The sequence below is a fragment of the Miscanthus floridulus genome, chromosome 2, assembly GCF_019320115.1.
Source record: "Miscanthus floridulus cultivar M001 chromosome 2, ASM1932011v1, whole genome shotgun sequence".
Classification (NCBI taxonomy): domain Eukaryota; kingdom Viridiplantae; phylum Streptophyta; class Magnoliopsida; order Poales; family Poaceae; genus Miscanthus; species Miscanthus floridulus.
Genome location: NC_089581.1, coordinates 164885191 through 164907864, shown reverse-complemented (window position 1 = coordinate 164907864; position 22674 = coordinate 164885191). Strand labels below are relative to the sequence as shown.

General features: G+C 42.5%; 1 non-coding gene across 1 annotated transcript; it reads left to right on the top strand.

Moving 5' to 3' along the window:
• Window positions 1-11783: 11783 nt before the first annotated feature.
• LOC136540952 (U2 spliceosomal RNA) lies at window positions 11784-11979 on the top strand. Its single transcript, XR_010780069.1, has one exon. It is a non-coding gene; the product is annotated as a U2 spliceosomal RNA (small nuclear RNA).
• The last annotated feature ends 10695 nt before the right edge of the window (window positions 11980-22674 follow it).

Here is a 22674-nt window from a genome sequence, read left to right as displayed (position 1 = left end):
GCTCAACTCTTGCTTGAAAGTAGAATAGGTGCTTACATAGAATGGTTAGCTAAAGAACTAATCATGACTGTTAATAAAATCCATACATAAGGATTCACTACTAGTAATGCTTTTTGCAAAAAGGAAACTCAACAAACCATAAAGCTTATCATATTCTTTGGAGTCAGGAAATTATTCCCACTAGTCGGGTAAATCTTGTGAGTACATTGTGTACTTAGGGTTTATTTACCCTTGTTGCAAATGCAGCTTGAGGAGTGGCTGTTGTGTGGAGGATTCTTCTGGTAGGCACAGATGGATTCTTGTATCTTATCGTTAGATGTTTATTTCAATTCTGTTATTTAAATTCCACACTATGAACTTGCTATTGTAATAATGTATTTTCAAGAACTCTAGTTGTATGAAATGGTTGATAACTGTGAAGAAAGGATCAGCCGATAAAGGATCAGTTGTTTCAACTAAAATCGGCTCCTTTTGAGGATCGACCGATAAAGGATCAGTTGATGCTAACTTTAATGCCTAGGACAACAGTTCCACACCTAGAGCAGGCTGAGACACAATGGTTTATAACTGTGAAGAAAGGAATGGGATTAGAAGTTGAATATCACTTTGAGATGAGGGGTAGATGATTTACCTAGGTAGCTGATGGTCTCGTTCTGTGAAGTCTTTTCCTAGTAATAGTTTTCTAGGTTGTCCCTTGGGCTGTCTTACATTTTGAGGATTGATACGTTATGATTGTAGGGGCAGCTTGAGTTTTCATTAGTTTCTTCAGTGTGGGTGCAGTTGATCCTATCCTTGAGACTAGACATGGTGGTTGATAATCTATAGAATGCCCCTTCCTGTCCAAGCTTGGGGGTTCGAATTCAACATCCTAAAAAGGTCTATTAGAATAGTTGGCAGGAAAACTCAATCGAATAATTTTCTAAAAAGGATGGTAAGTTACCTCACTATTAGAAGCAAATTCTCCATCTAGAGCTATGCATCTAGGATGGATCGGCCTATAGAAGAGATGGGAGTATCATTCTTGCCACCAAGAGTCCAAAAGGTTGGAAGAGAAGTTGACTCTTGTCCAATCATGCAAATAAAGAGAACGAAGATCTAATCCTAGTTGGAAAACTCTAGAAGCTTCCATTACTTCACTAATGTCCTCTCTTGGCCTCAGTATATCCTTGAAGAATGGTTAAGGAGGCAGTTGACCAAGACCAAACTGATGAGCTATAAAAGAAGGGTTGTAGAACTCATAGGTTGGAAGGTTGCCAGGAAGAAAGGAACTTGTAGACATTTTACCACTGTCGTGACAAAATTCAGCTGGAAGAACACATGGCTTGATAAAGGAATTAAAGATTGCAGCCGCTGTTTTATCTAAATAGCCTGATTCAAATCAAAATTTGAATAGGAAGATTAGCTCATTGTTCTCATCCTCATCATAGGGTAGCCAAGTCAGGATATCTACATCAAATGCTCTATAAAACTTTTTGAAGAGATGGCCAACATCGACAGCAATTGTTATGGTCGATGTAGCTTCACCATAGCTCATGCACTGACGGCTTCTTCCTTCTTTGCCCCTATATTCCTTATCAAAGTTGGAGGAAGGAAAGCTCAGGTTCTTGAGATCAGGCTTTACTAATCTTATGCATATATAGGTTTAGCAATAGCTGTATCAACCACCAAGGGCCACTAATAGTATGCACTAGTTCATTCTTCAGTAACAGGGCAGCTACCTGATGCATCAGATGATAAGCAGCTCCTAATAGATACTTTCCAAGAGGAATATCCTTGCCTACTGCCAGATGCTCTGCCATAAGTTTGTGATTGTAAGTCGAACCACAAGATGACCCACAGAAGATGAATCTCTATAACCACCTATTCAGAAAGGCCACATATTCTCTTTCGCTAATAGTTGATTCGTCTCTAATATGGTTCAGAATATAGCTTGTCCATCCTGTACAGTCTGATGTTTTGGCTAATTTCTTTGATCCAGCACTTAAGAAGTCATAAGGCTGCATCGATAATATTATTCTAAGGTCGGTCAATATATAAACATCTGCCAAAGTGATAGTCATTAGGCCGTGACAAAAAATAAAGGCATTGTTAGACCAGAAATAAGATACAAAAAATAGGAGTGAATCATTCCTCTCCATCCTAGACAACGAGAGTATCAAGCATTGATTCAAATCATAAAACTCCTAATCTCCAACCTTTTTCTCGGATACCCTACCAAAACCAGTCTCTCCACCCCCTAGGCATTGGGGGCCAGTTTTTGAAGGGAGTTTTGGTGTTCTAGGAAGGCGAATCCACTATAGATTATTTGAAGGAGATTTGGTTGATTTCTTACTGGATAAAATCAGATGGATCAGGGTCACCCATAGGCCCAAGAAAATAGACATTGGGGGCAATAGTCGATGGAATCAAGATTTCGTTCCTCATTTCCTAGAAATCAGATAAAATAAATTTGAGAAGAAAGGGAAATGCAGGGTAGCGGCCGATACTTGGAGAGTGGGAACTTGAAAGCATACCTCGAGGACATGGTCATTGGTCGCCATTGTAGCCAAAATAGATTTGAATCTGAGGAAGATCATTTGAATAAAAGCTTGATAGGGTAGAGGACTTGCTAGGGTTGAAGCTTTGGCGATGGCGGCGTCGGCTATTAAGATTTGCTCGAGAAAGAAGGGGGAAGCAAATAGGCCGAGTGAGGTGGAAAAGATACTGTTGGGATATTATATAAAACTTAGACCGAGAAGTTAGGGGTCACGCGTATATCTCGGAATAAAATGGTTGCGACGTGATAAATAGGAAAATAGGAATTTTGGAATAAAATCATCTTTATCCCAAAATTGGGGGGGCATGTGTTTACACCAAAATTTGGGAAGAAGAACATGGGAACTTGAAGCTTCTAAGATTGTGTCAATCAAGGAATTGATTGCATAAGGATCGATATCAGCTAATTCAGATGTGACACTAGAATCTGCTCTCTTTGAATGATGTTAGCAGATAACGACAATGAGCTACGGTTGGCGTTGGGAAATATATGTTGGACTCTACAAAAGAGGAAAAGATTAGGGTTCAAGTTATCTTAAGTTAGGAATATTTTCTTTATACCAAGGATTATAATGAGTCGTACTTGAGTAGGATTCATGCTTAGGCTCCGGGTATAAATATTGGACCCCGACTATTATAAAAAGACATTGTGACATCCGACCCAGTTTGGAATTTGGCCCATAGTGGCCCATATGCAAGTTAATAAGATATTATGGAGAGTTTAGTCCCACCTTGGTTGTTAAAGGTGGGATAGACCAACATATAAGGCTTCTAGAGTCCATCCCACCATCCCTAGGTTAATTCTTTTACGTGAAGCGAGGACAAAAGCATAAGTGGGACGGTGGTAGGTGTGGTTTGCTCAGCGTGTAGAGTGGATCTGAGCCATTTGGACTATAAGGCATTACAAATGGTATCAGAGTTGACCTTCATGACCACGAGCACTTGCGGGCTAGGGGCGTGGACATGGGGTTCATTGCGCGTGTAGGCCCTACGGTGTGCACGGCATGGCACATGTGCCGGCACTGGGTGCATGGTTGCATGTGCTAAGAGGGAACGTTCCTGGTCATCGTTTGCCCGGTTGTAGGTGTGTTGGGCCAATGAGGACGGTGGTTCCTTTGAGGGGGGTGTATGTGACATCTGGCCTAGTTTGGAATTTAGCCCACAGTGGCCCATATGCAAGTTCATGAGATATTATGGAGAGTTTAGTCCCCACCTTGGTTATTAAAGATGGGATAGACCAACATATAAGGCTTCTAGAGTCCATCCCACCATCTCCGGGTTAATCCTTTTATGCAAAGTGAGGACGAAAGCGTAAGTGGGATGGTGGTAGGTGTGGTTTGCTCAGCGTGCAGAGTGGATCTAAGCTATTTGGACTCTAGGGCATTACAGACATCAATCCAATCAATACAATGTTACTTTTTTCGGCTTCACACCGACCCTTAGGAGTAGGAGTAGTGTAGATCTCGGTGAGTTCTTCAACAAGCAGGGCTACATCAGGTCCGACCGACCTCTGGCTTGTCTGTAAGTACCGTCATGGCTTATACTTTTGTTTGTAGGCTACATCGGTTAAGTTCGACCTCCATTGTGAACTTTAGTATAAGCTAGTTACTGACTCTTATCTAGTTCAAGTACAGCTGCATCGGTTAAGTTTGACCTCCACTGTTCGAATTAGATTAAGGTCAAGTTATCAGCTCTACCTAAGAGTGGCATCCTTTGGGTGGATTCATCAAGTTACTGATCTTGCTGATGTTCTTATTATTATTAGTTTTTAGCAACATCAATCTGTCTGATCGAGATCGATCTAGATCGGCCTTATATCCTTTTAGTCCTGTCGTTTGGTTTGTTACGACACGATGTTCCTTACTTTGAGCGACGGGTTATGTTTCTTTGGCTGTTCTATTTCGATCTTGATCGCACATAGTACGCGGTTAAGGCACAGTATGATCTTAAAGAGGTTTGCTGGCTAGTTAAATCTGGTCTATGGTTCGCTATTATGGCTGCAACTGATCCGATCGATTCCCACTGACAGGTACTTTAGATTGGAGGATACTAGTTGGTAGATTTGTTCTCGATCAGGCATGACCTTAACTGTTTGCTATGCCTGCATTGGCTAAATAGCTGATCGCCTATGCTCTAATGCCTATAGCATGTCTCTATGATTCTGTTAAATATAAATAGATATGTGTACTTTGAAGGTTTGATTTGTTGTCTTTATCATGGCTGCCATCGATACTGTCGAACCCCACTGTTAGAGATAGCAGGTTAAGTCTGAATGAGTTCATAGGTTTGTTCATGTTAAATAGTCGATTGTTCACACTGTTGTAGTCTCTTTTCAACTAAAATCGACTATTTCAGCTGATTCGCCTGAGCTTTCACATATATAGCATGTCTTTCAGAAAGCCTATCAATGTGTAGATGGTTTTACGGATTCTTTAGTTTTAGTTTGTTATTATCATCATAGCTACCATCGATCCGGTTGACCCTCACTAGTTGATGGTAATAGATTAGATTCAGAGCATTTCTAGGTCCATTTGTAGTAGATAGTCGATTTGTTCGTATGCTATATCATTTCTTGTTAGATTCATTGGCTTAATGCTTTACAATGGTAATATCCACCTAGCTGATGATTTTGCTTATATCCACGTGCATTGTGCCTGTCAACATAAAATCAATCACGATCCACGAGCTTCATAGTCCGTAACAGCCGATTTCTTCGTGTATCGGCCGTTTAGTCGATTTTCCCGTCTGACTGCTCCCAAAGCGGCACACTTGGAATTGTCTAGGCAAAGATCAGCATGTTCCACCTTAAATTACTGATAAACTTTCTTTTCTTGTCAATTACAGGTCAAATTAACTAGCACGCCTCGGGAGGAATACGCAGGATCAGCTAACCCTATGTTGAAGCCAAGCGGATCTCCAGGCTCATCCTAAGTAGATCCATTCAGCCTGCTGTGTGCCCGGCATATTGACATGTTTTTACGCTGATAGTTAGATTGAGTGCACTTTTTGGGACATGTTCTGACACATGAGGGTATCTCTGTGTATCCAAGCAAGGTGCAAGATGTGTTAAATTGGAAGTCTCTAAAATTAGTGCATCAGATTCGTCAGTTTCTTAGTCTTGCCGGTTATTATTGGCGCTTTATTCCTGGCTTCTCCAAAATAGCCCAACCAATGATCGAGTTGCTCCAGAAAGATATCAAGTTTGTATGGAGTCAGGCTTGTAAAGAAGCTTTCCAAGCTCTGAAGCATTTTCTTACCACTGCTCTTATTCTCGCCCAACCAGATATTGATAGGCCATTTGATGTGTATTGTGATGCCTCAAGGACTAGATTAGGATGTGTGCTTATGTAGGATGGACATGTGATCACTTATGCTTCATGCCAGCTAAAAAAGCACGAGGTGAATTATCCCACCCATGATTTAGAGCTGGCTACTGTGGTGCACGCTCTAAAAATTTAGAGGCATTATTTGTTGGGAAATAAAGTACACATTTTTATGGATCACAGGAGCCTCAAATAAATTTTCACCTAGTCCGAGTTGAATATGAGGCAACGGGGATGGCTGGAGCTAATCAAGGATTATAATTTGGAGGTTCATTACCATCCTGAAAAAGCTAATGTGGTAGCTGATGCTTTGAGCCAGAAGTCACATTAAGTTGAAGAAGAATCTTTGTCTCTCAACCATACTGAAGTGCTAGCTCACATTGCTCTAGCCTTGGATTTACTTGAGCAAATTATCAGCAAGCAAAGGTAGGTTACTTTAGGAATTCCTCATATTAGGAAGTTAATTACCGAAGAACGTGATCCACATTTTAGTATTAATGATCAAGGTGTAGTGAGGTTCAAGAACAGATTGGTTGTTCCGTCAAGTGAGGGCTTAGCAGAAAGATTTTGGATGAAGCTCATCATTCCAAGTTGTCCATCCATCCAGGAAGTAACAAGATGTACCATGATTTGCGCCACTTGTATTGGTGGTCAAATATGAAGCATGATATCACCAAGTACGTCGCGGAATGCGACACTTGTGGAAGAGTTAAGGCAGACCATAAGCATACATCGGGATTTTTGTAGCCCTTGCCTATCCCTATTTGGAAATGGGAGGAGATTTCCATGGATTTCATTGTGGGTTTACCCCGCACGTTCAAGGGCTATGACTCTATTTGGGTCATTTTGGATCGTCTCACTAAGTCCGCTCATTTTCTCCCAATGGATACAAGATATTCAGCTAAGAAGTATGATCCCTGCATGGAGTTCCCCTTACCATTGTTTCTGATAGAGGGCCAGTCTTTGTCTCTCATTTATGGGAGCAACTCCAGAAATGTCTTGGTACTAGTCTCCTTAGAAGTTCAGCTTATCATCCGTAAACTGGCGGTCAGACAGAAAGAGTCAATCAGGTACTTGATGATATGTTGAGAGCTTGTGTCATCTCTTTTCCTGAGAAGTGGGATGAATGCTTGAACTTAGCTGAGTTTTCTTACAACAATAGCTATCAAGAAAGCATTCATATGGCACCCTTTGAAGCTCTGTATGGAAAGAAATGTAGGACATCACTTAACTGGGTTGAAGTAGGTGACCATGGATATTTTTGGCCTGATTTTAACAAAGAAGCTCTAGAGCAAGTTAGTATTATTCAGAGCCATTTGAAGGTAGCTCAAAGTTGTCAGAAAACTTATGCGGACAAGAGAAGAAGGCCCTTGCAATTTGAAGTTGGTGACCATGTGTATTTGAAGGTATCTCCCATGAGAGGTGTGCATCGATTTTGTGTCCGTGGAAAGTTAGCTCCTTGTTATGTTGGGCCTTATAAGGTTTTAGAGCGATGTGGTCCTGTTGCTTATCGTCTCCAGCTTCTAGATATTTTGTCAGCGGTACATAATGTATTCCATGTTTCCCAGTTGAAAAAGTGTTTGTGAGTCCCTGATGAAGCGATGGAAATTGAAGACCTTTCTCTTCAACTGGATCTCTCTTATATTGAGCATCCTATCAAGATCTTAGATGAAAAAGAAAGAGTGACTAGAAACAATGTTGTGAAGTTTTATAAAGTTCAGTGGCAAAATCACTCGGAGGCCGAAGCAACGTGGGAGCAAGAAAGCTATATATTGAAGCATTATCCCCACCTTCTTTCTAGTTCACTGAGGTAGTTGTTTAAATCAAAATTTATTTCTTATCTCTTTTTCCCACACTTGGCACATGAAATCTCGGGACGAGATTTTGTTTAAGAGGGGAGAGTTGTAACACCCTTGGTGTTACATAGTGAATCACTTGCTAAAACATATCATGAGCATCATACTTAAGTGATATTATATGTGGTGTGATGGATAGGTAAAGCATTATAACTTAAACGAGTCATAAAAAACATAAAACAAAAAGTTAATTCACGATTTATAAAGTTAGCAAGTAGAGATGTTAACTAATTTTTATTGAATAAAAATGCTATAAAATAAATATATGACACCTTAATAAAGTTTGAAGTACATATTTTGTAGAAGATAGTGCAACTTTTGTTTTAACAAGATAATAACGCTAGCTAACATTTCTAATAGCTTGAAAATCGAATTTGAAGCAAATCCAACTCAAGACTTAGTCATTTTCTTAAGTCTGAAAACAGATTGACAAAGCTATATTTGGTAATTTATTCTATAAAAATTAAGTTTTGGAGTGGTGTTATTCTTTAGCTCTTGTTGATAGCTTAAGGTGGCCTCTTTAGAGTAGTGAAGGTGGTTTAGGGATTGGATCAACTATGTAGTTGTTTCGAACGCTTTAAAATTCGTGCACAGCGTGTTCTCAGGCTGTTTTTTCTGGCTAGACGCGATCACCATGCCGAGCGGCCTCAATGTCGTGGCGCTTGGTGCGTGCAAGCGCGTGCATGGCCACGCTCTGGCCGCCTCAGGCTGCCGCCGCACAGAGTCGTGGCTAATCGACTCGCCACATCGCGCTGCCCTACGTACTACCGTTGCCGTGCGTTGCTGCTGCCCTCCGTGCCGTGCCACAAAAATGCCACTGCCGCTGATGTCGCATCACTATGCTGCGCCACTGGCCCACCTAGACGCTGCACACACGAGGCCGAACTGTCGTTGCCATGCCATTTATGGTGCTGCAGCGTGTGGGCCACGCTGACCTCGAGCACGTGTCGTCGGCTAGTGCCAGCCGTGGTCGGTTCGGTCATGTCAACCACGTCCTGCCAAGCAAGCACAGGCCAAGCCTTGACTGTGTCCCCATCGTCTGCCGCCCCTCCCCTGTCCTCTTCTTTGTTGTCGCCACTGAGCCACGCTAGCCCGCCTGCATGCGAGAAGCCATCCCCCATCAATTCCATGTGCCTGCGCCTACGCTGTCATGTCCTCTCACTACCCGCCCCCACCTAGACTTGAACCATGCAAGGCCAAGCTCCCATTTGGAGCTTCGGCCTGCCACCGCACCGTTAAGACCCGTCACCGCCCTCACCGTGGCCAGCCCCCTCCTCAACGTCTTGAGCCGAATTACCTGCACCACTAGCCCCGCCTAGAACCCCTCCTCATCGTGCGCACCTAAGCCGCACCTCTACTATTGCCACCTCGTCACTGGCATGGCTATGTCGCTGTGGTTCACCGTCGAGCTCGCCGCGTGCACATGGTCAGGCTCGCTCGGGGCATCTTCGGCTGAACCATCACCTCTGCTAGGTTAGTGGTGAGTCCCTGTTGCTCACTCGCTATCCCTACTACCTTGTTAATACTATGGCTCGCCAGAACACCGTCGCTATTGCCGCAGGGCGCCTGCCATCGTGGAGAGGCCCTTCTACTGTGTCTCAGTTCGTGTAGCCACCACCCATCGCTTCGCGTCAAACTCTAGGTGAGTGTCGACCTCATAGATAGGTCAACGTGGGTCCCATGTGGTCTACACAAAAGCCCGTGCCACTGCTCGCCGTGCCGGCACACGTGGGGATGGTCGAGGACCATATCGTTGTAAAGGAGGGAGATTGCGAAGGTGTTCTTGCAAAGTTACTGTCTATAGGAATAGTACGAATAGCGCCGTGCGAATACTAGGTAGCGTAGGAGCGTCTCTGCAAAAACGCCAGCGTGCGGGCTGTCTCCCGCCGAGGGTCGGCCTGTGTGCGTGGGCCGAGTCCGCATGGTTGTGGGCCGCGCTGGTGAATTCGTTTTTCCTTTTCTTAAGGAATTAGAAATAGCTTTATGTTTTAATTTCTGAGCCGAACTTTGAAAATTAATATCGATTCGCATAGGTGTTCAAAAATTATGAAATAAATTTTGTTGAGTTCCTAAAATTTTGTTTATCTGATGGTATGACTAGATTATGCAGGTCTGAGTTGATGCTAAGGCTTATTAAATCATTTGAGAGTGTTTAACATTATTTAGGTTAATATTTGTAGGAATTTTTGTGGCTAATTGGTAATAGTTTTATTCTTGAAATTTTTACAGAGGTTCATTGTATTATTATGTGCTCACTGTAATTTTTGTGGCCCTAGAATAGACCGAGAAATAAGGTAGTTAGGTGCTCCTTGTTTTAATATACATTAAACCATTAATAAAAGAAAAAATGCATTTTAGTTGCTAAGATAATACTTGAATGTTTCATACCTATTTAGTGGAAATGATGGATAGTTTAGCATCTTAGTCATTAGAGTTAGCTTAGTAGCTTGGTAGATGTATTGTTATTTTAAAAGTTATTGTTGTCGTAATACTAAGTGTTGCATCATCATTGCATGCATGTAGAGAACGACTTGGTGGAGTTCATGACCGCGGACGAGCAGGAGTACGAGAAGGTGATCGAGGAGATACGAGAAGGTGCTATTTCGAGCGGTTCCGCCATAAGGCACACCCCAACCAAATCAATAGTTGAAAGTTTGATTTATTTTTGCTTTCTATGAACCAAGAAAGGTTTTGTTTCAGTCCAATTATCCAGGTTCTATAAATTTGTTAACATTTGAATATTTGAATGGCAGAACACTTTGCAATTTGAATTTTTAGTTAAAAATAGAGTTTATATGTTTAAAACCATTGGTTATTAAGCATAAAAAAGTCAATATGGCTCTTATTTTCTCTTGTAGAATATGAATATTAAGGGTCTCTAGAACGGAGAGTGTGCATCGTGAAGGATGAAAACGGATGGGAATGAAAAATAGAGTTTATATATGTTTAAAACCATTAAGGCGAAAGAAATGTAAAAAATGAATATTAGTCTCTTGGACGGAGGATATATAACCTGTGTAGGGATGAAATGGGATTGATGAATAACTCCCGTCTCACTTTTCTAATTTTGTGTAGTGTTTTTGTTGTTTGAATCTTATTATCCCTTTCCGTATTTATGTTTATGGAAAAAATATGGGAACAAGACGTGGAACGGAAGAAGAGAGATTTTTATTTTTTTATTTGGGATCATATTTTCATTCTGATTTGAATCTATATGGCACGTACATGTTAATGTGTTAACATGCATGACATATAAGTAAATATTAGACTAGTCACTTTATTATATATGTATACTTTTGTGTGACTTCGTACATGTATATTTGAGAACATCAGATCAGGTGATTCAAACCTTTTGTTTTGGCTTCTCATTCGTTTCTAATCCCTACTTTTTCTGAACAAATCTATTTCCTCCTTAAAAAAAGAAACGGGAGTGAGAGCAGAGTTTTCTTGCCCGTTTCATGTCTTATTTGGATGCATGTGTATCCACCTCATTTTACTTCAACACACGTGGATTGAGATGAATACATGCGCATTCAAATAAGGCCTCAGTCTATTTTCATCATCTCATTTGATTATTAGTAGGTAGACAATGATCAAAGTCTATGGTAAGTCTGCATACTATCCATCCAGGCCGGGCATACTACTACTATCCAGTAGACAACGAACAATAGTACTTGACCAGAATTCAGAACTCGTACGTACGCATCTCCAGGGAGTTCCATCGATGTTAGGCATAAATCACGAACATCTGTAGGCTGTAGCTTCAAATTGTGCCTACTGATCCTCTCCGATCAGTTCGTGATGTTGCGGGATGGCTCTTTTTTTTTTTTCTTTCCGGACAGCTCCGACGGGCTCCTCTTCGGTCTACGCAGGAAGCCCAGGCCAAGATAGTTTAATGGGCGACTGCGGAGCCTAGGCGTCATAACACGGCCTGTTTTTTTTCCCTAACAAACCTTAGTTAGGTAATAAACATCAGCTGAGGAATATGAATTAGTACCACATCGCACGGTGACAGACATATGGCTGGTGAGGCGTGTACAAAACAGGAGGCATGGCGACAATGCAACTCATACCTTTCTCGGCCTTTTGGCTAAGATCAAGTGTAGTATCTGTTCTTATCAGTTTAATATCTGATATGTGGGATACGTGCCCACAATGATATTAAATTAATTTTTTTTATGGGGAGAATCTGATATAGTAGCTTGCTACTAAGGTTCTTGTGTCGCCCTAGCGTTGCACTATTGCTTGGGCTTGGCACACCCCTGCCAAATCAATTGTTGAAAGTTTGAAATATTTATTTCGGTCCATGGGTCAGGTTCTCCAAATTGGTTTACATTGGAACTCCAGTAAACTCTGTAATTCAACTTTTTAATTAACAATAGAGGTAAAAAATCAATATGAATGCAGTAGAATTGGGATCTTATTTTCTCTTGTAGAATATGAACATTAGTGTTGTCTTGAACGGAGAATATGTATCGTGTGATTAGTAATTACAATTCTCAAATTCTATGAGTAGGACAACATGCAGAGGCGTAGCTCGTCACAATAGGCCTACCATATGGGCCGGCCATCGGTGTCACAATAGGCCTCGAGGCCACACTTCCTCACATATGGGCCAGAGGCCCGGAGGTCTATATACAAGAGCAAAATTACCGCAGAGGCCATTTTCCTGCATCCTGCTAGTTTTTTCCCCTTTTCTTTTGGTACTACCAGAAATGACTTCAGATTCAGAAATTGTAGAGTTCGTTACACGAAAAGGTTAAGCGATCGAGTCTATCAGCTGATGCTGCCAGCTTCTTGTGCGTGTCAGGTAATGCCACGGCCATCATTCACATTTTTCCACGCGAGTGCCGGTACATGGAGCCGTCGGTCGTGCCTCTCTCGTGCTGACATAACAATGGCCACCACTATCCTCCGATCAAATCGGACACTGAAAATGCACCTTCTTTCCCGATGACAACATCCTTATCTCCAGACCCATCCAGGCGAAAGCCTGGGACGTAACGTAAGGACAGAAGGCGGCACACGTCCCATACGGCAAATCTGAGGCCGTCAACCTTAGAACTTTGTCCCAATGAGACTGGAGCTTCGTGCAGGGACGTCTCCTGTCAGTGTAGCTGCAGCGAGGGCCGGGGTGACGAGATCACTGTCAGCCTTTCCCTCGCCAGAGACGTTCGTCTCCTTAGAACTTTGAACTGGTGGCTGCAGGCTGCCTGGACTCGTGTCGTCCTGCTTCCTTCAACACGGGTGCGTGCACTAGCTCTGGCACGCGCGGTGCCTGTCCTGTTCCGTTTCCCAATCAGCTTTCTGCTTTACACGCCAGGAACAGAGAGGGATAGCCAACATGAAAACAAGTGAAGGTGCCTCTCTTCTTGCCTCGTGCGTGCATCTCTGAGTCTGACCATGATTTGCCTCCATTCTTGACAGCTGAGTCGGAAAAATAATGCTGTATATGTCGCCCTAATGCCTTGCAGGATTCAGCAAGCAGGACGCGAATTAGGGAGATCTGATGTGCGTGCGTGCGTATAGGATGTACATGGCTTGAGGACCTCAGGATACGTAACTGTCTCCAACGCCGAGACGCAGACGCAAAATACGTCCCCAACAGTGCTTTGCGTAGCTGAAAACATCCTCCAACGGTTCACCCAAACCCGTGACCCATTTTGCCTGCCGCACCGATCGATACGCAAAAAGCATCGTCTCTCCTCGCTACGCAAATCGTCCGCGCTCGCTCGCGTCGGCCAGGATCCCGTCCTGCTCCCCCGCAAGGAACGCCGCCCGGCCGGCTCCACCGGTCCCAGCAGCCGGCGACGGCGACCTGCATCTCGGCTAGGCACTCCCCCTAGCCGAAGGCGTGCGGGTGTCGAATCGCGCGGCACCGCGGAGTCGCCGCCTCCGCTTCTCCGTCTCCTCCGCCGCGCCGCCCACTCCTGCAGCGAGGTGCGCCTGGGCCGGCCCAGCATCGCAGGAGATCCGGCGGATTAGCTGCACATCGCGTCCTTCCGTGGCTGCTTTGCGGTGCGGCGAACTGAGATCCAGTTCGTCACGGTAGCTGCTTCTCCCTCCCGTCCTGTGGGCGCCGTGGAGTCAAGGGAGCTCCAGGACAGACTGCGGCAATCAGGCTTGCTGCTGGTTGCATCCTGGCCTCCATCCGCATGCTCCACCACCAAAGCACCAAGCCACCAACAGCTTGCGAAAGCAAGGAGATGGCAAACTAGTCCATCGAAACAAAGGAGTGGTATAGAATCTTCTATCCCCATCCCAAACAGCTCGGTCGGACTACGGCACCGGAGGAGAGGGAGATTTTTTGCATTTGCTGTTGGAGAGGAGAGGCTGTGGTTGCGGTATCTTTTCACTATGCATCACCTAAATTTTGATATGGACGTTTGATTTGGGTCTTTCTCGTTGGAGATAGCCTGAGGGCGTTCCCAACCAGCGGCCAGTTTAGTTCCAAAATTTTTGGTAAAATGGGCACTGTAATATTTTCGTTGTTATTTGGCAAATAGTGTCTAATCATAATCTAATTAGGCTTAAAAGATTCGTCTCGTGGATTTCGTCTAAACTGTATAATTAGTTTTATTTTTTTATTTATATTTAATACTTCATGCATACGTCTAAAGATTCGATATGATGGAGAATGTAAAAAATTTTGCAAAATTTTTAGGAACTAAACTGGGCCCAGGGATCAAATAGTAGTCTAGATAAATTGCTATTGGTCAGAACAAGGACGGGAATACTAGCTAGTCTCGCACGTTTTTCCACGAAATCTCTATCACAGCATTCACGGGCTCTGCACTGTCACGTTCATTTTTTATTGTTTCTGCAGGACACGTAGCTAGCGATTTGTACGCTGTTGTTGTGGACGCCCTAGCGAGTGGACGCCCTAGCGACGGTCCAGTTTGGTTGGCAAGTTCGTATCGTTGTTGGTTCATTTATATAAAAAAGAAATATTATTGGCTGACTTGTGTGAACAGTATTTATATGAGGGGGCTGGCCAGCCTAGCCAGCCAGTCCGCCCCAGCCGATCGGGGCCAGTAATTTTCTACCATATTTTTCTCTTACAGTAAAACAGCTTCAGCCGATTTATTAGCCGAGTTTAATACCGGTCGAATAGACCTTTTCCAATACGGGTAGGTACTAGCTAGGGCCTTGTTTAATTGGCGATTTTTTTTTAGAAATAGTACTGTAGTACTTTCGTTGTTATTTGGTAATTAGTGTCCAATCGTAGTCTAATTAGGCTTAAAAGATTCGTCTCGTGAATTTTGTCTAAACTGTGTAATTAGTTTTATTTTTTATTTATATTTAATGCTTCATACATGCGTCAAAGATTCGATGTGACGGAGAATCTTAAAAAATTTTGTAAAATTTTGGGAACTAAACAGCAGTACGGGTCCAATCTCTGACGCAACACGAGAGGAAAACCGGGGTGTTTGCAAGACTCTGTAGCTCTGAAAACACCAGTCGGCAGTCGCAATGACGAGCTGGTCCGCGTTCGCGATCCGACGGAATCGATGTGAAAACAATGGCGTTGGCGAGCGACCGCAAATCCTCAAGCAAAGACAGGGCCAGGCAATCAGGCATCCTTTAAACTATTTGCAAATGGACAAGCCTGCAAGTTTTTTAAACGCATGCAAGGTTTTTCCATGTCCGTTTCCCCGGCGAGTAGCTTTCGTTGACGCCAGCGATGCCGCCCCGTTGAAGTTGAAGCGGCTAGGGAGCCACAGCCAGAGCCAGCCCATACGCAGACACAGGTCACTGTTCCTAGTCTACTGCACGAGCTTACTCCTTCAGTTGGCTTCGCTGAAAAACTAAGATGAAAAGTACTGTTCGTTGATTTGTTATGGAAGAAAAAAAATACTATACCATTGTTGTGCTTTGTTCACCGTACATGCTTCGGTTAGGAGTTTGCGGAAAAATTCTTGTCGTTTGTGAGGCTGTGACAGCCGTTTTGATTTTCGCTCCAGGTGTCAATTTGGAAGTGGACACCGCGAAAACGGACGGACGATGGCTCCGTTCGCTTGGTTGAAAAACAAGCCAAAGCTAAAATATTATGAGAGAAACACTGTTCTGACTGAAAAAAAGAAGCCGAATAAACCAGCTTTTAAGGTAAGCCAAACGGGGCGATACGCATTTCCAGGATTCATGGACACTAGTACAATTCACGCGCCCTTGCACGCGTTGGTTAAAACACATGATATATGAGCGTCACATAACGAAAATAGCCAGTATCTAAAATGGCTTGTCAACACATCGTTAGTTAACTACATTATCTGAGAAGCGCTATGGCATAGAACAAAGATAAGTAACGTGCACTTACAAACGACTCTGCTTATTGGTACAACACATATCGGAAATAGGTAGTGCCAGGTATGTGGACACATGATGCGGCTATAGTTACATTATTTAATAAGCATTTTGCAAAAGTTATTAGCTAAGTAGAAGCTGGGGCCGAATAGCAAAGCCTTCCTTCTAGCGGGTATAGCTTTGTCGCCGATGAAGTATGCTGCTTTGGTTCCAGATCTATAGCAATGAGAATACCATTATGAGTGCAGTGAATATAATATGCAATGCCTAAATCAGCGAAAGTAATAAATTAAGAGAAGCAGGCTGAGGAAAAAGGCAACAAGATTTTCAAATTGTGCCAAAGATCTGTAAAATACTATGCTTTGGGCGAGAAGACAAAGCTGTGAAGAATCGTTTGGATGGGCGAGATAAAATGCTCGGATGCATGTTTCTTGCTAAAAAAGATAGGTATTTTCTTGTAGTTTAAAGAATGGAGGCGGCAAAACAGTACATGTTGCCAGTAGAAGGTAAATATGAAGGCACAGGCAATGGCAGTCAAGCATGAACCATGATAGGTAAGGTTTACCTATTTTGGCTGACGTCCTGAAGAAGTTCGCCGTCCACTGCTCTTATCTTGCTGTTTAGGATTTTCTTTCGTTCATCTACATAGTGCAGAATTGTTATGAGCATCCAGCAATGTCAAAAGAAAATAGCAAAACACCTTAGGCATAATTATTAAGGTATCGTTGCCCCCTTCTTTTCTGCTCTTTGAATTTGTCAACCTGCTAATTTCATTGCAGCTGCAACTAATGAGGGATCCAATAGCATAGTTAACCATTCAAAGGGCATAGACACACCTGTACTTGCTATCAGCAGCTACCGAAAGTCCAAAACAAATACTTTTTTTTTTGTCTCGTAGCATCGAAAAACTAAACTAATATCGAAATGATTGTTTCAGTCTTCATTTATTAGTTTCACTCTACAAAGATAATGGAATGAAAGCATGGTGATCACGAAAATAAACATGAAACTTTGGAGTCCTGTAGTTAAAAATTGTGTATTGATACGTACTAACTGAACAAATTTATTCATTTCATACTTATCTCCAAACACTTCTGACCAATATCATTGTACACATGAGAATGATTGGAGATGGCAAGAGCCTAGGCCAAAACTTGAACAATTTGGACCGAAGTGCACGCATCATCTTTGTTGATGTAATAAGATTGTAATTTTAAAAGACAACAAAGATAGGTATCATATACATACCAAAATGCTTCGGCTATGTCTAATTGAACTGTACGTCTGTACCACTGTAGCACAGGCCCAGATTGGAAGCTTCATTATTTCAATATATTATTCCACTCTAGTTAGGTAAAAAATAAGAGCATCATTAGCAACCTAAATCATTTTGTGAAACCTATCTGGTGGTTGACGGAAAGAATTCAAAGGAAAAAACACATCTAAAGAGTACTTTGGCAACATTTTTGAAAGTCGGCATATTAGTTTTTTTAGTATGATAGGTCTCATGGAAGTCTATAAATAACCATATTCAAATTTGATCGACGCACCAAAACAGAGCAAACTGAATAATAAAGAAAAAAATGGAAAGCATATCTTTTTTTTTTACCTTCACAGGTCTAGAAACCTTGAGGCCAAGTGATCGGTGATACGATGTTCCACTTCTTTAGCATTTGAATAGATAGAGTTTTTTACGAACTTTCACAGAAAAGATAAACAATTATGTCAAAGGAAGAGATAACTGATAGCTCTAGAACCTACAGATAATAGAGCAGCAGAACCCTAGCGCTCACAAGGCTACGCTTCACAGGGTAACCAACCCCTTTAAAGTAACAGAAAATGACCATAACATTTAACCATTTTTCTGAACTGCACTACTAAAATCCCTATAGCTCAGCAAAGCTTCTTTCTCTATCTTAAGACCTAAGAGCTAAATAGTTAAGTTGAGAGGCAAACTGTACATGAGCTATAGAAATTACAGCAGAAACTGCTAAAATGGCAACATTAGACAATGGCACACATCAATCTGTTTCCTTTGGTAATTTTTGAAGACTGACTAAATAAATTCAGCACCAATTTTGGAGACCAGATTGTGTAAATATAGCATCAACTCTGTGTGTCCTACCGTCTTTATCATTTACAACACCAGAAAAAGTTTTGAGGAAACAACCATGTCCGTTGAGTCCGTAGATACAGAGGTTGACTTTTTGTTGATAGCACAAATGTCTACAATAAGTTAGCAAAGCATGCACATTTACATTGACAACAACAAAGCTTAGAAAAGATTACATTCAACAATAGAACAAAAAATGCACCTCATCTACATTTTTAAGTTATGACCATGAAAGGTATTACCTATGAGATGAAAAGTTTGTGACAACGGCCGGATCCTTCCAACTTTCACATAGCTTCTTTTGAGTTTCTGTATAAAATTGGAACTATTCTTATGTTAGCAATGGGAAAATGATCATATCAATTTTCGATAATTTTAAGTTAATAAAAATGTCGGTGTTAGCAATGGAGACACTGGCATTACATAATCCTAGGACTTATATTAGGCTGTAAAATAGACACCAAGAACATGTAAAGATATATGAGGGACCTTATATTTTGTGAACTGATATTGTGACCATGCAACTTGTAGCAGAAGCGAACATGATGTTGAAATTTTCTCGGTAGTTGGATCCTTCCTGTTTTCACATAACCTCTTTTGACTTGCTGCACAAAATTGGAACTATGCCTATGTTCGCATCGATGTAATAATCGTATCAACATTCAGTAATTTTAAGCAGATAAAAGTCTAGGGACTACGAAATTGGCATGACATAACCTCAGGAATTATTTTAGGCTGTAAAATAGACACCGAAAATATGTAAAGATATATCAGGGACCTTACATTTTGCTAATGATACGGTGCCACTGCAACTTCTAGCAGAAGCGAATATGCATAATAGGCTATATGTATTTACGTAGAAAAAAACTCCCCCCAAAATAATCCAGTCCCTGTGAAAAGAAACATAAATGGGTGGAGACGATGCGATTATACCTCTCCTCAATCAAGAACGGACGAAAATCCAAGAAAAGATCCTCACTTCCTGAATCCACCGAACCATCGTGTCCTGCAGAGTCCCGAGCCTTTGAAAAATAGATTGAATGGAGATTCAACACCGACGAAACAATACACAAAAAAACAAATCTTCACCACAAATCTGTAACCAAGAGATTCTAGGTACAGACGGAGAGGATACATGTTGTTTCTTTGGTTTGCTGAAGTTGAGTATCAGGCAGTAATTAACAAATAACAAGGCTGTTCAATTTTTGGCTATAACAGTCATTACAAATGTAGATAATAGGAATCATGCATATGTTGATGCTAGCAATAAGATCAGCAACACCACCTCTATCTCCAGCAGGCATACCGTCAACTTCATCCATGATTAGTACAACTCTAGGATTTATTGACCTATGGAATTGTTGCCCACTTAATATAAAATAATCAAAATACAAAGCCAAAAGAATTTAAGACTCATGCTGCAACACCAACCACTTGTCACTATAATTCAGAGTTGTGTTGCTAATAGAGTCGTTGATAAACTCTTTTGCCCACAACACTTGGTTCGACAGAAGAAAATGAAGCATTAATAACATATTAACATGAGAAATGCAAAATCTGAAACAAAAAATAAGTGACAGTGAGTTGATTCTCCAGAGGATGCGAGCATAATAGCAGGATCTAGTTAATATCCACAATATGAATAGAAGAGTCATGTCTCAGATAATCAGATCCAAGCAACTATAAGCATGACAAAATTATGTATTAGGTTGTGTTAAGCAGGACTCCATGACCTGCTATCCAACTATAGAATCCATAGGAGTTTGGAGCTCTTGTCTATCTTATTTTTCAACTTTAGCTCGAGTGTTGTTTCTCTGTGATTTCTAAAGGTTTTTAGGATTGTTGTTGCTTTGATGTTTGTGTACAGGACTGCAGGACCCTTTTAAAAGCTTTATTTTTTAGATCAGATCCTCTAAAATATGCATTAGCTGAAATCATACACCAAAAAAACAAAGGCTAGGCAAGTGGTGGGGTTTAAGGTAACTAGATGTAGCTCACTGTCACAGCATCAAGTCAGACCTCATCCCAATGTTAAGATGGACTGACGATATAAACAGGATGGTGGCAAATATTTCGCAACCATGATATCAATAAGGATTAGGCATTTCAGCAGAAAGACGTGTAGATACCCTAAAAAAGGCTTCTAATTTTTCTCAGATACTATAATTATTTATAAGTCAGTCAAGATAGTTTCTTAGGTCCAAACCATGCATAGATATTTGAAAAGTAAATTGCAAAGGTCACATAGCTGGTTATGCCTAAATTAATACTCAATAGGCTTTACATAGAGATAGCTCACAGATGATCAAAAAGACTGCCCTAAGACATGTACTCATAAACTAGTGCCAAATGATCTTTCTCCTAGCAGTAACTAATCGAAGACACTAGATTCTTTTGATGCACCTTTGTCAAGCTCTGGACCTATGTAACAAGGTACAGAACATATTTTTTTGGTTAAATTGATAATATGCTTTTTCTGGGCCACTGAAATTTGATACCTCAGCTAAAAATTGATCAAGCCCATGTGGTGATGATTTAGAACGCATCCTGACAGCAACCTCTGTGCTGTCTCCCAAGAGATTTCCAACGTCACACCATTCCGTCGAGCATCACCATCCATTGAAGAACAATATGAATCCAAGAAAAAAGAATTAGGGTCATATAATAAATTGAATCCAGAATTAAGAACAGGGGAGCATCATCCTTCAAACCTGACTTTGTAAAGAGTAAATCTAGCAAAATTTAGAGCAGCACCACCATGGATGGCTCACAGGCACACCCCAAATCAAAGTTGCTGCACAAAAAAAGCAAGCGGTGGCATCCAGGGTCACACAATGGCCAGAATCTAGGCACCTAGGTTCCTAGAACCCTCGAGCTGGGGCTGCCCGCGCCCGTCCGGTAGCGTTGGAGCTTGCCGGCGTAGGGGCGCCAGTGCGGCGCGACACAGTTTGGCCCGCGCGCTGCGCTGGGGCATGGCCGGGTTGCCTCCGCCGCCGCCGCCCGCGCATAACCCTAGGTAGGCATCGTGGCCGCGCCGTGTACCAGCCACTCAGGCCGATGTGTTGCCCAGGACGGTTGACGCATGGTGCCGCTGCGACCCGCTGCACCGGTGCAGCACCCCGGCGGGTGCTGCCATTGCACAGCCCCTGCGACGCGAGGAGGGAGGGGCTTGGAGGAGGAGGAGGAGGGTGGCCGTCCGCCGAGATCGACAGGGAGAGGGAGGGAGAGAGGAAGGGACGACGGGGCGAAGGCGGCAGAGGCGTGGGTCGTGTGAGGAAGGGGCGCGGCCTCGGGAGAGACCGAGAGAGGGAGACAAAGGGAGAGTTTTTTTTGTGATCTGGGACGAGGAGGGGGCTGCGCACTGTAGCAATAGGATGGAGTGAATATGGAGTGTCGATCGCAGAATCAAACGGCTGAAGGATTTCAGGGTGACATGGCCCATCTGGTCTGCCAGGGTTAACCATAGGGCTATAGAGTTGAATGATGATGTTCGGCGTAGTGCATGATGATGCAGAGGGATCGACAGTACATGCACATGGCAGGTGGCATTACCATGGATCAAGCATTTTACAGAGCATGGAACAACAACAACAACAATATATAATATATAAATCTAGCGGCCAAACTAGGCAACATGCCTTTTGCGGCTTTGCTTTTTCACATGGACCTCGATCTCGAAACTATCTTTCCAGTATGAAAAAGTATACGCAAATCCAAATTTGTCCATAAAAATTATTCATTTTTGGCAAAAGTCTATTTTTTTGTGAATTGCAAAAGTCTATTTATTTGAGAACTTATACTTACACACACTTTTATTTGGGTGATATACTAAAGGCATTGGGTACAATATCATCCGTTTGTCTAGCGATATTGTTTAAATAAGATTATTTTTTTTCTCAAATGTGAGTTTTCTAACCATTTATTCTTCAAATTTTTCACTTAGCGATATTGTTTAAATAAGAATATTGTTTCCTCAAAGGTGAGTTTCTCATGTTGAAGCTATAGGATCACTAGGATCATAGATCTAGCCGGTAGAGTGATTCTATTCGGGATAAAAGACGCAGTATATCCTAATACATGTAGAACTAGAGAGAGACAGAGAGGGAAGGGAGAAGGTGTTGAACCTGACACTGCAGAGGGGAGGGTTCAGAGGACGCCGTCACGTTCGTCGATGTAGTCTGCGCACGGGCAGCGATGGTCGGTGACGAGGGCGGTGAAGACGTCGACGTCGACGTCGATGGAGCGGGCGGCGCGGCTGGTGCCTTTCCGTCGCTGGCTGCGCCCCTCTCTAGATCGGGTTAGGGTTTTGGTGTCGGTGGGGAGCTCGGCTCAGGCAAACCTCGTGATAAGAGCCGCTGGCCCCCACCTCTTTTTATAGCGCAGTGTGACAGGCGCCCTCCAGCCATGGTGGGCTGGGCGTCCCCGATCAGGACGCGAATCAAAAGCTCAACTAGGGCCGTTGGGTCCAGTTAGGATTAGAGATCAATCTAACATCTCAATCACTTATCTTCCCATGTCTTCCATTACGAAGAATCCAAAATGG